Source organism: Pinus tabuliformis, chromosome 9, assembly GCF_031772625.1.
Source record: "Pinus tabuliformis cultivar Carrire ecotype Pingquan chromosome 9, CPIR1, whole genome shotgun sequence".
NCBI classification, from domain to species: Eukaryota; Viridiplantae; Streptophyta; class Pinopsida; order Pinales; family Pinaceae; genus Pinus; species Pinus tabuliformis.
In genome coordinates this window covers 824,526,324-824,541,964 of record NC_142307.1, presented here as the reverse complement: position 1 = coordinate 824,541,964, position 15,641 = coordinate 824,526,324, and the positions used below count along the sequence as shown (strand labels likewise).

Sequence of the window (15,641 nt, the reverse complement as noted above, 5' to 3'; positions counted from 1 at the left end):
GGTCTTCCATACATGACAATGACTCAATTGATTTGTCGACTTAATGACAAACCCTAGAAGTATTCAATGGGTGTTTGACCTATAAAAATAAATTTTCCTTGAGCATGAAACCCATGCTTCAAGAATGACAATAATAAATTTATTCTTCTCTTTACATCAATACATATAATCATGATTACATATGTTATTTTGAAGACCGAACCTAGTTACACATTTCAACAGGATGTTTACAGAGAGTTCCTTTTACTTTGATATGTGTGATATGCATGGACACTCTTTGGGACGAGTAGCTATATAAGAGGGGGTAGAGCTCAAGATACTTTTGGCTTTTACTTGCTTTACATCCCTTGCCATTTTTTTGCATTCCAAAGTTTTGGCTCATCCTCTTTCTTTTCTTACAACTAGGTCAACCTCGAGTATATTCAACCCATTCTCATAAAAGAAGGCCAGTAGTGAACCAACATGAGTGACTGACAACAACCAATCAAGAGATGGGATATTGGATATGGGGATGATGACAAGTGTTAAGTGTGAATAACATGGAGCGCTACCATCTTCAGAGACCCCTATTTGTGCCCCTCCTAGACAATGAAAGAAAAGACTCAAAGGAAAGTGACACATGATAACCACCAAGGTGAATTAGGGGAACAAGTACGCAACCAATAGTTGTTTATAATCCAATTTCAACTTGTGATGCATACTAGAATGCCTCAAACATTAAATAAAAGCACTTGAATGCAAAAATGGTTAAAATACCTCACAATAGATGACCCATCTTCATTGGATGAGTTGTATAGATTAATGAATATATTGACTAGATCATGGATGAGAGGCATCTAAGGCTGACTATTTGTGAATCATGTTAAGGCTGCTGCCTGGAAAGCTGCAACATAGATTTTTTTTTTTCTCCTAGGGTTACCCATGTATTTGGATGGGTAACAAGAAACACCTGGAGTCCAGAACAATGTGGGGTGTTTCTCCATTAACATCTTGCTAGCAACCACATAATTAGTTGTATTATTTGTCATGATCTGCACAACATGTTGCAAACCAATCTGTTGGATGGAATGATCCATCAACTCACATAACAATGTTGCATATTTTATATGTGTTGATGTATGAATATATTTGATAAACACTGTACCCCTAGGAAAATGTACCAAGAAATTAAGAAGGTCCTACCCTTTCCATCTATCCAACCATCGGATACCACCGTGCATCCATTGGCCTAAATTGACTTCTTTAGGTCCTCCAATCTAGTGATGATGTCATTCTTTTCCACTTGAGGAATTGGCCTTGAGAGCTCCTTATTGGTAGGGCACTTATACCCTACGCCAACAATAATGATAATGTCACAATTGGTTGGAAAGATGGATTGGTCTTTGTGATGCTCAAAGGTATGTTGCTCTAGAAAAGACACCTCTCAACAACATTTTTTGCTTCTTGGTTCTCCTTTTTCTTAACCATTGACTAGATGTGATGTTGTACTCCATGTTTAGTTTTTGGAACAAAAAAATGTGAAATCCTTATGGAAGGTGGATATGTGGAGTCCCTCTCACTGGCATGTGACTCGAATCTGCATATGGTTCTTGAGGATCTAGCTATTCTATTGGTGGCAAGTTCAAGTTTGGTAGCAACTCCCTCTTCCCTTGATTTATCCATTTCATCAATAGCATTGTGGATAGCTCGCATAATCTCTGGTGTTGATCCACCACAAATCCCAACATCATCCCCTAGGATTTTTGCTAAGTGGTATTTCAATCAGCTAACCCCTCTTGCCATTTGCTGCCCACAATTTGTCCCATCTTCTAGTTCACTCTATTGCCAAAATGGGTCCAAAGGCTTCGACATATTGGCAATGCAATACTAAACTTCCAACTTCAAGCCTAAAGGCAAAAGAAAATGGAAAAATGAACATCGAACACTATTGGAAAAAAAACAAAGTAAAAAAATTTAAAAGTGAACCTCTAAATTGTTCTATGAGCCATGAAAAATGATTATAAGAGGCAAGGCAATATTTGGTGATCAAACACTGCTTGACAAAAACAATGTTCTAGTTAAAAAAACAAACCTCTAATTGTTCTATGAGCCATGAAAAATGATAATAAGAGGGAAGCAACATGGATTTTGAAAATCTAAAAAATACAAGTTAAAAGGATGGAATTTAAAGAAATACTTGGAATTTGAGAATGTCAACATTGTAGGCAGATAGGAATGTTGAGAAATGTGGCTCAAGCAAGAACTTCTTGTGTAGTTTTTGGTGTGAATTTGCAATAAGTGGTTTGATGCATTTTATTAGTGACCACTTAGGGAAAGTGATAAATAATTCTATTTTGTAATTTCACTTAAAGAATATAAGAAAAGTGAAAGTCTAATGTTTTGAAGTCAACTAGTCTTGGGATTCTAAATGAAATGTTCAAGAAGTTCTTGACATGCATGTCATAATTAAGATAGGTGGCAGCTAGAACTGAGGAGATTTGTTATCATTTAACAAAGCATAAATAGGACAAGATTAGGATAGTTGAATCACACACATGAGAAGACAATTGGAGATTTGGAAGAGGGAAGAGTGCATTCAAGGAGAAGAAGAGGACCACATTGCTGAAGTGACTAGCAAATATGTTGATGATAGTAGCATCCGATAGGTACTTGCACACATGTCTAAGTTTCTAGACGCGTGGAAGTCATGCAAGGAACCTTTAACCTTAGCAATTTCTTTTTATTAGAAAAAGCGAGTCTAATCTAATGAAATGCAAAGGTTATTTGCATTAGTGAATTAGATAAATCTCAACCATTATCCCAAGTGAAGTTGAGCTCTAATTTCAATAGTGAATAATTCCAGAGTTTAGAGTTGTGGATTTAATCATAACTCAAAGTTATAAAATGAAGGTTTGGCTAAGGGAGAAGACACGTATTTTAGCCCAAGACACAATGAGATAGTGGGATCTCAGTGATTGGGTGGAGAAAGACTTTCATCAAGTGTGTAGTGTTAGGGAAGAATGCCAGGGGTAGTGAGGGAAGGATCCAATTTAGCTAAGTAATATTGAAGGATAGATCTGTAGAGAGTTTGGTTAGCGGGGTCGTTTCCAGGTTTTTGTTGTATGTGTTTTTTCTCAGAGGGCCATTATAGGAAGAGAGCCTTTGTATGTTGTAGATTATTAGAATGAAACAATAGATTTTGAAGGGCAAAAATCTTCTGTGCATGTGTTTGAGATTGGTGTCTTAATTTGTTTCCGCTATTTTATTTTTATTTACTTGTTAAAATTCCAATAGTGCATTTATTTGGTAATCTATAGTGAATTAATTTATAGCAAGTGATTTACTTGGAAATAAATTGCCATTAGCTTAGGTTAAGGAAAATTAACATGGTATCAATCTTGTAGATGCTTCTCCTTGATGAGTGTTCTTGAGTTGCCCCTTCCTTGATGTGTCACCTTCCCTTTGATACCATGTTGAAGAATCTAGGGCAAAGTAGTGTAGTGTGATTCTTCGTTACTTGATAACAATTTGTGGAGTCTTTTTACTTTTCTTTATTAGCTTATTCTTCTTCCTCTTCTTATTAGTGCATATGTGTGTACTTCATCAAACTGCTACCAAAGCATAAAAACAAGAACACAAGATGTTGGCTCTCTGCTAGGGCCAAAACCTCTCTTCTCTTGAGAGGAAAACCCCTTCGTGAATTTTTCTTAGTGAAGCTTCTATTGATCAATGCCAAACCCTAGACCCCTAACAAAGAGATCCTCCAAGCACAAGTCAAGTCTTCACTCCTTTTTGCACCATATACCCTAGCATTTCTTCCGGCACTTTGCTTCCCGGCACTTCGTTCTTCTTTCAACTTGCTAGTAACCTTGTTGTACTTGCTCTAGAGAAGATGCCTTTAATGAGACCCTTTTCATATGTTGATTCCCTTCTTGTCTTCACCAATCAATGAACTTGTAAGAGTACAATGGGAAGGCTGTTATGACAGCAGAGACAACCTCTTTAACTTCACACGTGTGACTGTTTTCTCTATGGTGTAGACCTCTTCCTTCTTCGCTTGTGAGAGCTCCTATGCTTGAGTGAGGGGCCTTATAGGCTTGCTTAGATTGCCCAACCAATGATATTATGTGACTGTAAAGATAGTGCTGTTGTGACTGCAGGAAGAGGTCTGTTTCTCGCACGTGTGACTATTTTCTACCCTAGAAAACAGTCCCTTCAACTTCGGTCTAGACTCTTCCTTGTACGCTGCACTAGAGGCTCCTTTTCTTGTCACTTGATCACCCTTCTTCTTCCTCGTTTTCTGTGCTAATTTCAGAGCTATGAATGCGTTGTATTGGAGTGGAGTATGACCCTTATATATAGGTGTTTGCTCCTTTTAGGCCGACTAGATAACTTGTTTGTAGGCCGACTTGAGGACTGCTCTTATGCTTTGGATTTTTTCTTTCAGGGATGTTGTTGCTTGGAGGATGCTTGTGACTTTGCTTGGAGGTATTCTCTTGACCATAATACATATACATACAAGGTATAACATGCCCTTAAGGTCTTCAACTTATTCTTTTGACTATTTGACTCACCTATAGCACTTTAAATAGTGCTAGACCTATTTCAATGAGCAAGAAACTCATTGACATATATTATAAAAATAATATTTCTTTTCTTGAATAAGTACAAATATCAAAAGTACATTTATGAAGACCGAACCTAGTTACATTTCCTTCAACAGGAGGTTGATTTCAAAGAATTCCCTGTGTAACCAGCTGTGATTAACGAAGGCCATCCTTCAGAGGGAGATCATACCAATCAGGGGTTTGGAAGAAAATCAATTTCATGGGTGTTTTGAAGGACCAAGGTCCAAGACATAAATCCATGAGGAGATCTTGGCAGATATATAAACCAACAACATTTATTTTATTCTTGTTGGTGCTAGGAGCCTAGGATTTAGCACAAGGCAATAATTATCAGATCTAGAGATGGTAGCAACCAATTTGAGATTTGAGGATGGGTTGGATGGAGCATCTAACTTTCTGCCTTGGAAGGCAAGGGTTACCTTGTTGTTGAAAGAGAATGACTTTTAGGAGATTGTTGATAAGGATGGGAAGCCCATGAAAAGAAAGAAATTAGAGCTTAGCAAGTCATCATGGATGCCATGGAGGATCACTTGATCCCTCACGTGGCAGAGAAGAAGACAACTAGGCGGATGTTTAAGGCTCTAGTGGAACTATTCCAAATTGACAATGTGAACAAGAAGATGATCTTGAGAAACAAGCTCAAATCCCATTGTCACATGGTTTGGGTTCAAGTTCGAGTTCGACAATGATAAAGTTCGATTCAAATTCAAATCTAGTGATGAGGTTCGGATAAAGTTCACCATTAGATTCGACTATATACACATTTTGAATTTTCAAAATACATATAACACACACTCAAATATATATATCAAATTAACAAAATTTACAATAAAATTGAACCTATATATTAATAAATTTATATTCTGTATATATACTATTAGTCTGTAATATGTATTATATATTGAATGTATAAATTTTATAATAACATTGAACTCATTTCTTATATATATATATATATCAAATTAATAAAATTTATAATAACATCGAACCATTTTTTTTTGTGTGGTTCACAGACCCTGGAGATCGTTGACTACCATGTCCACAAAATGTTTGTACTAGCCAGATCCACCCGAAGGGATCGCTTCCTACTGGCTCATCCACGAAGCCTGAGCCCTAGAGTGTTGAGAGAATTGAACCGGTGACCTCTAAATAGCAAAGGTGCTTTAACGACGAGGACTCGACCTTAAGCTAACCCTCGGGGCAATAACATCGAACCTAGATATCAATGAATTTATATATCATATGTAAAATTTATTAATTTAGAATATATATTATATACCAAATTAATAAAATTTATAATAACATTGAACCCATTTGTAATGTGTATAATTTAAAATATAATTTACTTTGTTATTTGAAATGGTTTGACTTACCCAACAATAACCAGATAACTTTCCCTGCCTAATTGCCGTTAAGCTACCCCTATTTAATTGGCGTCGACTCCCATTGTTGAAATTCAGATAGATGATATAATTTCTTATCAGGGTAATTACTTGTGACTGATATACATATTTTTCTTAGCATTTACTTTGATTAGTTATGTCATCAAGCAATTACACATTAACAAATTAGAGATCATAATGCACAAGAGACAAGAGACACCAGAGATTAGGCCAAAGGCCAAGGCAAAAACCACAAGGGGAAAACCCATCAATCCTTTCCTTATAGATTCTTCATCAACAGGAGAAATCTAAGTCAAACTAACCACTGATCTAAGTGCCAAGTCAATCCCCCAATCTTTGCCATGATTTATCTAGAAGATAGTCAACCAAATTGTTTATACATGTCTGCCACATCACAAAGATATAGGTGCCATAGAAAACCTACTTTATTACAGTGAAAGATGCGACAAGAAATCACATTAGCACAAAGATATACCATAGGAACTTCATATCATCCAGGAGAGACATATCACAAAATCTTGCATTATTATCATCACAAAAGCTTGCATTATCAAGGAGAGACATATCACAGAAACTTGCATCATCATCATCACAAAAATTGGTGTCTTCCTATAGTTCGCATTTTCAGAGATAGAAGGTCTCACAACTTGATTGAATACTACTGAAGTTGGTGCCTCAGATTCCATGCCACAGACCCGAATTGCTTTTCCACAAAAGGCCACCAAATTAGTTGCCAAATGTTTGAGGATAGGTGTCAACATATAATTGTTCCTTCATCCAAAATGACACGCCTTTTGGGTAGGCCGACTTATCTTCTTGGAGGGCTGACTTGGCAACTTGGAGGGACTAATGACACTTACAAAATTCAAATTTTCTTGCAAGGGTCACAAAGAACATGCCCTTTTATATTTTCTTTTGACCAAAACAAAGCATGAAGAACATGCTTGACAATACAAATCATAATAATAATAATAATAATTTTTTCTTCTTTTTGTTTTTACATGAAATACATATTGACACAAATACAACAATTATGAAGACTGAACCTAGTTACAATTTCAACACTTGTAACCTACCCCTGCGTAACTCATATTGATTTCTTGTTTATTTTTACCCTGTAGATACATCAAAGCACCTGTTGGTTTTGTTAACATTGAGGCCCTCTTCATGGAGTAACTCACAAGTTATGTCACTTTATCAAATTGCTTGCATTCTCATATTTCTAAACACATGATCTCCCTCCTCCATTGACAGTTTATCAGTTAGAATTGGTGGCGACTTGCAAAGTGTTCTATTGATGTTTTGAATAGCCACTGAAATTTGTGCCAAACCTATGTGAAAATTTGCTAAACCTAAACCAAAGCTTTTAAATTCAGTTGAATTTGAACCAGTGTTGTTAAAATCGCGATTTAATGAAAAAATCGCGATTTTTATACGAAAAAATCGCCTACTTTTTTTTTTGCCGATTTTTACTGAAAAAATCGCGATTTTTTCGAAAAAAGCGCGATTTTTAACGAAAAAATCGTGGGGGCTCAGGACAGCATAGTTTTATAACTTTTTTTGGGTTTTTTCATGCAATGTTTTTTGAAAGAAACAAATAATTTTTGAGTGGGGTAGCTTAATGATCAAGTCTAGGCCCTAGTATGGATATGCTATTCATGGTAATGTTAAATTCTTAAAGTAAAACTGACATTCTCCTTAATCTTCATTTTCATCCTTTTACTTAAATTTTTAACATTACCATGAAATGACTCAGGATGTTTGAGAGTGGTTCCAGCCTCATTGGATTTCATATGGAGAAAGTAGAATTTTAGATTTCATTTAAAATCCAGCAGACTTATCAGTTTTTCAGGATTTCAGGATTGGGAGATTGTAATGTTTCCAGGTGACACCACCTGCCCGGGCTACCCCTGCCACCAGTAGAGGACGTGGTCTACCTCCTATAGCTCCTACTTCTAGTTCTTCAACGTCTAGATCACATCAGACTCCACTGCCATTTCCACCTGCACGGGCACCAGCATCTACATCTAGAGGGAAAGGGAAAGCTGTGGCATTTTCTCGCAAGAGGGGCAGAGGAAATCAATAGGATTAGACTTTCATTTTATTGTATATGACATTATGACATGATGAGATACATTATCATATTTTTTGTTGATATTTTGAGGCTGAGTTGGGACTTACTATTCAGGACATGATTCAATGTTATGTGTGATTTTAGCGCTAGAAATGATATTAAACATCTTATATATTAGTTTTTTTATCATATTTATGTGTCAATGTATTTATTTTATGTTGTAGATGGTTTAGATATTAAAAAAATTGAAAAAAAATGAAAAAAAATGAATATTTTTGTACCAAACGATTTTTTCCCGCTTTTTTCCGATTTTTTCCCGATTTTTCCGATTTTTTCCGATTCGTTCCCCGCGCCGATTTAATCCCGATCGCGCTTTTAACAACATTGATTTGAACCTCTTGCCTAAAATCCATTGAACCTTGTGACATAGGATCCATCTAAATGTCAAGGTCTGATAACGTTACTAGTTACTTAATGGGGATCACCCAAACACAGGATCAACTTGTAGCCATTGGAAAGAAAGTGGAGGACGTAGACCTCGCAAATGTGACATTGAATGTTTTTCCCAAGTCATGGGAACCATTTTTCAAGGGAATTTGCGCTTGAGAGAAACTTCCCAACTAGGATAGGCTTTGGAATGATTGCATTTAGAAAGAGACTTAGGAGGAGTCTAAGGCCAAAAGGAAAGGAGATGGAGAGGAGAACTTGCCCTTGGTCAGTATGGCCAAGAAGGGCAAAGGGAAGAGTTCCAAGGGTAACAGTGAGGGGGCAACCTCTCAGCTAGGTAAAAAAGAGGACTTGAGCAAGCTTAAGTGCTTCATTTGCCACAAAAATGGGCACTATGCATCATAGTGTTTGGAGAAGAAAAAGGGGAATGGGAAGTCATAGTATATAATAGCATCAGTAGAGGTTCAACTAGATGAGTTTGTAGTGATGTTCGAGATCTCATGTCTATCCACCAACACCATGACTAGGAATGCTTGGTACTTGGACAATGTTCCGTCATGTCATAGGAGAGAAGCCCAAGGATTGTTTAGCAGTCTGATGGAGAAAGACTCAGAGATTCATGTGGAGCTTGGTGATGATGCCAAGTATTCAGTGAATGGAGAGGGAACCATTAAGTTCAAGCTTGAGTTAGGGGGAACATTGGAAGCCAAGGATGTGCTTTTTGTACTAGGATTAGAGAAAAACTTGCTCTCAGTCTCAATGATGGAGGACATGGGATATAAGGTCATGTTCAGGAACCTGCAAGTGCTCATTCATCCAAAGGATACTAGCCTAGACATAGTAGTGGCCATCAGGGTTAGTGAGAGCAACTTGTATAGGTTGACAGGCAGACCTGTTCAGACATTGGTACATGATAATGACAACTTGTGTGAGCTATGGCACATGAGGACAAGACACTTGCACTATGTGGTGTTGTCGATCTTGAGGGAGATTGTCACTGGTCTCCTAGATTTTAGTATTAAGCAGTAGGGCATGTGTAGAGGGCGTGCACTTGGCGAGAATACCAAGGCTACTTTTCCAAGCAATGAGAGTAGGTCCAAGGGGATCTTGGATCTCATTCATTCATATAAGTATTGATTGTTGCCAGTGGCATCAGTGTAGGGAGCACTATACTATGTGATTCAATTGCATATTTTTATTGTTTTTCATGTGATTAATTAATGCTAGGGTTTTTCTTGTTCCATGTCTAAATGCACATTATTTATGGAATGTCTTGGTTCATTGTTGCATGTTAAATTCATCTTCCTTGAAATCCATATAGGACCTCCTAGAGAGCTTCCCCTATTTAGTTTCTCCCCTCACAAAGAAGATAACTAGGGTTTGTCAAGTAAATAGTAGGGTTTACCCTCTTACTCTAAGCATTAATTCACTTTCTCTTAAATTTTGCCCTAAAGACTCCATCACCCAGGTAGGAATAGGCATTGGGAGTCCTTGTATTGGTCAAAACTTAGAAAAAACTTTGATATGTTTCTTCCTTTATTCTTCTAAGTCCTTCAAGGCAAACCATTAGGGCTATTTTGGTAGGGCCGAATTCAATTAGGACGTCTCTAGGTGAATGTTGGAGCTAAAGAGGCTTGAATTTAACCTTGTTGAGCTATCTCACTCGAAGTCTAGCATTTTACATGGTTAAAGTTGCCCTAGAAGGGTTGATGCCATCTTACCTAAGTAATTTGTGCCCTAGAAAAACCTTAACCCTAGCTAGGGTTTAATTTGAGGGGTTTTCTTGTTTGTTTGTTGATTATATCATTTGAAAACCCTTTCTTTGGTGCTTGTAACCCCAGATATTCCTTTGTTGTTCTATATCTTGAAACTCTAGGTAACATGTGCCTCATTTAGGGCTTGGTATATGATACATTGCTCCTATACAAAAAGAATTGTGTCCTTTTCCATTGAAGAGTATCTTTACCTTGTCTACATTTACATCACCTTAAGCCATATAACCTATAATACCCCTTTTAGGTCATCACTTGGAAGCCTCTCTTGTGGTGCGATTCCACTAAAGTGTAGGAGGAAGATCGATGAGGTGACAATAGCAATCTCCGTCATTGTTGCAACAAGGTTTGGCCTTTGCCTTGTGAAGCCTCTCACAAGGCTTGCTAGATTTTTGAGTCAACTATCACTAAGACTAAGTTTACTTAAAAACATTAAACAAGATAATTATATTAATATCCAACAAATGACCACAAAAGTAGGTCAATGGGACTGCTAAGTACAATGATGTCAATACAAAGTAGGAGCACTTAAAGCTGTCGTATATTAAGAACAAGAAGTAATGTAGAAAGATGAAGTTTACATGTGAAAACACGGGAAAACCATCAGATCCAAGTGTGGGCAGCCTCAATGGGAGAGAGATATGCAGATGGAAAGGATTTAGGGATTGGGTCATGGTCTAGTTGATCTACCTCTCCTAGCATCCGAGGTCGAATGAATAAAACTCAAGATACAATTATGCCTTGAAGAAGAGCTAGGGGAAGATTTGGATCTTCTGCTACATTGCTGGTTTGCCAGTATAACTTGCTCTTGATGTCTATGTGATTTGATATGCCTGTTAGTAAGGGATTTGGTTTAGCAATGTCTCTTAGGTCTTTAGCGAGGGGGAATGGTCCCTCGTCCACACTAATATGGATCTAGAAGGAGTGCTATCGTCAACCTATCTTTTATTTTTCGTGTGAAATTAAAAGATGGAATTATTTCCCACTTTTCCTAAGAGGTCACGTTACAAATAATGAGAGGAAATGAAATAATGGGAAATCTAGACCTAAGACATAACTTTACTTTGTCCATGAGGTCCTTATCTTGAAGTAGTCTACCAAGTGCAATGTAGATTCTCCCACTCAGTTGTGGGTCCTGTTGTGTCATCTTGTCCTTTGCATCATTCCTTAAAATCTCTTAAACCACTCTTTACATGTTCATAATGAAGCCTATGCAGGAAGTTCTTGTTTGAGCTAAATTTCTCAACACTCTTCTTAGTGATGAAGGAATTCTGCACCAATCCAAGGTTGTCTTTAAATGCTTCAAACTTCCATTTTGCTAAGGGCTTGGTCAGAATATTAGCTACTTGATTTGTGACAATATATTGGGTCTTCACTGCCCCCTTTTGATCTTGTCTTGCATGAAGCAATATCTATTTTTTATGTGCTTGGGCCTATCATCAAACGTTGGATTCTCAAGGAGCTTGATACAACTTTGATTATCAAAGTAAATGATTGTGGGAGCTGACTCCTAATCAAATAGTCCCGCAAGTAACTTGCAAAGCCAAATGGCCTTACAAATAGTAGTCCTGGCTGTCATTTATTCTGCCTCTATTGAGTTACATACCATGGGAGTCTGCTTCTTGCTGAACCAAGATATCATTGCTCAACCCAAGCTAAAGCAACAGCTTGAGGTTTTCTTCCTATCTGCCACATCGCCTGTTCAATATGAGTTTGCATACTTCTATAACTTCACTTCACCATTTCCAAGATATCTCGGACCATACTCTATTGTGCCCCTCAAGTACTTGAGCACATCTTGCTTCTATCCAATGCCCTTGCCTTGGCTTGACAATGAATTGTCTCAAGGTGTTCACTGCAAAATATATCTTTGGCTTAGTGTTGACCAAATACATTAAGGAACCTATCAACTGTCTGTACAACATGAGATCCACCAACTCTGATCTGAGAATGATGTGACATTTTTAAGATAAGATAATCTTATTAATTCCCACAGGTGACCGCAAGAATAGGTCAATGGGACTTGAAAATACAACAGTTATAAATATAATGTTGGATTGCCAAAGCTACTCCTTGAAGCTAAATAATGAAGAGATATAAGAAAGGTTGAGCCAAGATGGTAAATGCTAGAAAAGAGAAGGAACCACTGTGCCACTTTAGATATAGAGGTAGATGTAGAGGAGCAAACAAATACATCTTCATTTGCATAATCACTATGGAGGTATAAATGCAATGCTTGATGGTGTTCTTTGGTGATTGCGCAAGGCTGAGAGGGCGTCACTGTGTGATCCTGGGAGGGGCCCTGTGGTTGTCACTTGAAGCTCTCCTAACTTTCAAAGCTGAAGAGAAAAGTCTAGTGATGGGTGTGTAGTTGCTCGACCTGGGCTGAAAGGCAGCTCTCTGCTGACGGTGGGCACATCGTTGTGTCCTTGTGAAAGTGGGTTGTCTGGACTCTGAGAACAGAATGGGAGGATGTCTCCTGTCTTGCCAATCTGGTATCACCTGCATCCATAGCTAGAGAGTCTGTACTGTACTTAACTCCTCTAATTGCCAAGATAGGTTGGAAGAATGAAGTGCTCAACCTGGTGGGATGGGGTCTTGATAAATTATGTAAGGCATGCCAGCGAGTATTCACCGTGCGCATGGAGAGCTTGGTAACCCATAACATAATCCACTACACTGGCACTGCTGCTTTGGGGAAAACAGGTACCATTTGATTATGTCTAGTATGACAACCAGTGGAACTATTTGCTGATCTCTTTATACTGGAGATAATTGGTCAGTACATTATGTTCAAAAGCAGGCATTCTTTAATACAGATTTTACAAAAATTTTGTGACAATATATTGGGTCTTCACTGCACCCGTTTGATCTTGTCTTGCATGAAGCAATATCTATTTTTGGGCCTATCATCAAACGTTGGATTCTCAAAGAGCTTGATACAACTTTGATTATCAAAGAAAATGATTGTGGGATCTGACTCCTAATCAAATAGTCCTGCAAGTAACTTGCAAAGCCAAATGGCCTCACAAATAGTAGTCCTGGCTGCCATTTATTCTGCCTCTATTGAGTTACGTACCATGGGAGTCTGCTTCTTGCTGAACCAAGATGTCATTGCTCAACCCAAGCTAAAGCAACAGCTTGAGGTGTTCTTCCTGTCTGCCACATCGCCTGTTCAATATGAGTTTGCATACTTCTATAACTTCACTTCACCATCTCCAAGATATCTCGGACAATACTCTATTGTGCCCCTCAAGTACTTGAGCACATCTTGCTTCTATCCAATGCCCTTGCCTTGGCTTGACAATGAATTGGCTCAAAGTGTTCACTGCAAAATATATCTTTGGCTTAGTGTTGACCAAATACATTAAGGAACCTATCAACTGTCTGTACAACATGAGATCCACCAACTCTGATCTGAGAATGATGTGACATTTTTAAGATAAGATAATCTTATTAATTCCCACAGGTGACCACAAGAATAGGTCAATGGGACTAGAAAATACAACAGTTATAAATATAATGTTGGATTGCCAAAGCTACTCCTTGAAGCTAAATAATGAAGAGATATAAGAAAGGTTGAGCCAAGATGGTAAATGCTAGAAAAGAGAAGGAACCACTGTGCCACTTTAGATATAGAGGTAGATGTAGAGGAGCAAACAAATACATCTTCGTTTGCATAATCACTATGGAGGTATAAATGCAATGCTTGATGGTGTTCTTTGGTGATTGCACAAGGCTGAGAGGGCGTCACTGTGTGATCCTGGGAGGGGCCCTGTGGTTGTCACTTGAAGCTCTCCTAACTTTCAAAGCTGAAGAGAAAAGTCTAGTGATGGGTGTGTAGTTGCTCGACCTGGGCTGAAAGGCAGCTCTGTGCTGACAGTGGGCACATTGTTGTGTCCTTGTGAAAGTGGGTTGTCTGGACTCGGAGAACAGAATGGGAGGATGTCTCCTGTCTTGCCAATCTGGTATCACCTGCATCCATAGCTAGAGAGTCTGTACTATACATAACTCCTCTAATTGCCAAGATAGGTTGGAAGAATGAAGTGCTCAACCTGGTGGGATGGGGTCTTGATAAATTATGTAAGGCATGCCAGTGAGTATTCACCGTGCGCATGGAGAGCTTGGTAACCCATAACATAATCCACTACACTGGCACTGCTGCTTTGGGGAAAACAGGTACCATTTGATTATGTCTAGTATGATAACCAGTGGAACTATTTGCTGATCTCTTTATACTGGAGATAATTGGTCAGTACATTATGTTCAAAAGCAGGCATTCTTTAATACAGATTTTACAAAAATTTGTGACAATATATTGGGTCTTCACTGCACCCTTTTGATCTTGTCTTGCATGAGGCGATGTCTATTTTTGGGCCTATCATCAAACGTTGGATTCTCAAGGAGCTTGATACAACTTTGATTATCAAAGAAAATGATTGTGGGATCTGACTCCTAATCAAATAGTCCTGCAAGTAACTTGCAAAGCCAAATGGCCTCACAAATAGTAGTCCTGGCTGCCATTTATTCTGCCTCTATTGAGTTACGTACCATGGGAGTCTGCTTCTTGCTGAACCAAGATATCATTGCTCAACCCAAGCTAAAGCAACAGCTTGAGGTGTTCTTCCTATCTGCCACATCTCCTGTTCAATATGAGTTTGCATACTTCTATAACTTCACTTCACCATCTCCAAGATATCTCGGACAATACTCTATTGTGCCCCTCAAGTACTTGAGCACATCTTGCTTCTATCCAATGCCCTTGCCTTGGCTTGACAATGAATTGGCTCAAAGTGTTCACTGCAAAATATATCTTTGGCTTAGTGTTGACCAAATACATTAAGGAACCTATCAACTGTCTGTACAACATGAGATCCACCAACTCTGATCTGAGAATGATGTGACATTTTTAAGATAAGATAATCTTATTAATTCCCACAGGTGACCACAAGAATAGGTCAATGGGACTAGAAAATACAACAGTTATAAATATAATGTTGGATTGCCAAAGCTACTCCTTGAAGCTAAATAATGAAGAGATATAAGAAAGGTTGAGCCAAGATGGTAGACGCTAGAAAAGAGAAGGAACCACTGTGCCACATTAGATATAGAGGTAGATGTAGAGGAGCAAACAAATACATCTTCATTTGCATAATCGCTATGGAGGTATAAATGCAACGCTTGATGGTGTTCTTTGGTGAGTGCCCAAGGCTGAGAGGGCGTCACTGTGTGATCCTGGGAGGGGCCCTGTGGTTGTCACTTGAAGCTCTCCTAACTTTCAAATCTGAAGAGAAAAGTCTAGTGATGGGTGTATAGTTGCTCTACCTGGGCTGAAAGG

The 15,641-nt window shown here is 38.2% G+C and overlaps 1 protein-coding gene across 1 annotated transcript in view; it reads left to right on the top strand.

Annotated features, from left to right (window-relative positions):
- The window catches only part of LOC149151327 (proteasome assembly chaperone), a 203,592-nt gene that overhangs the window by 100,757 nt on the left and 87,194 nt on the right, over positions 1–15,641 (top strand). The gene's annotated exons all lie outside the window — the stretch shown is intronic.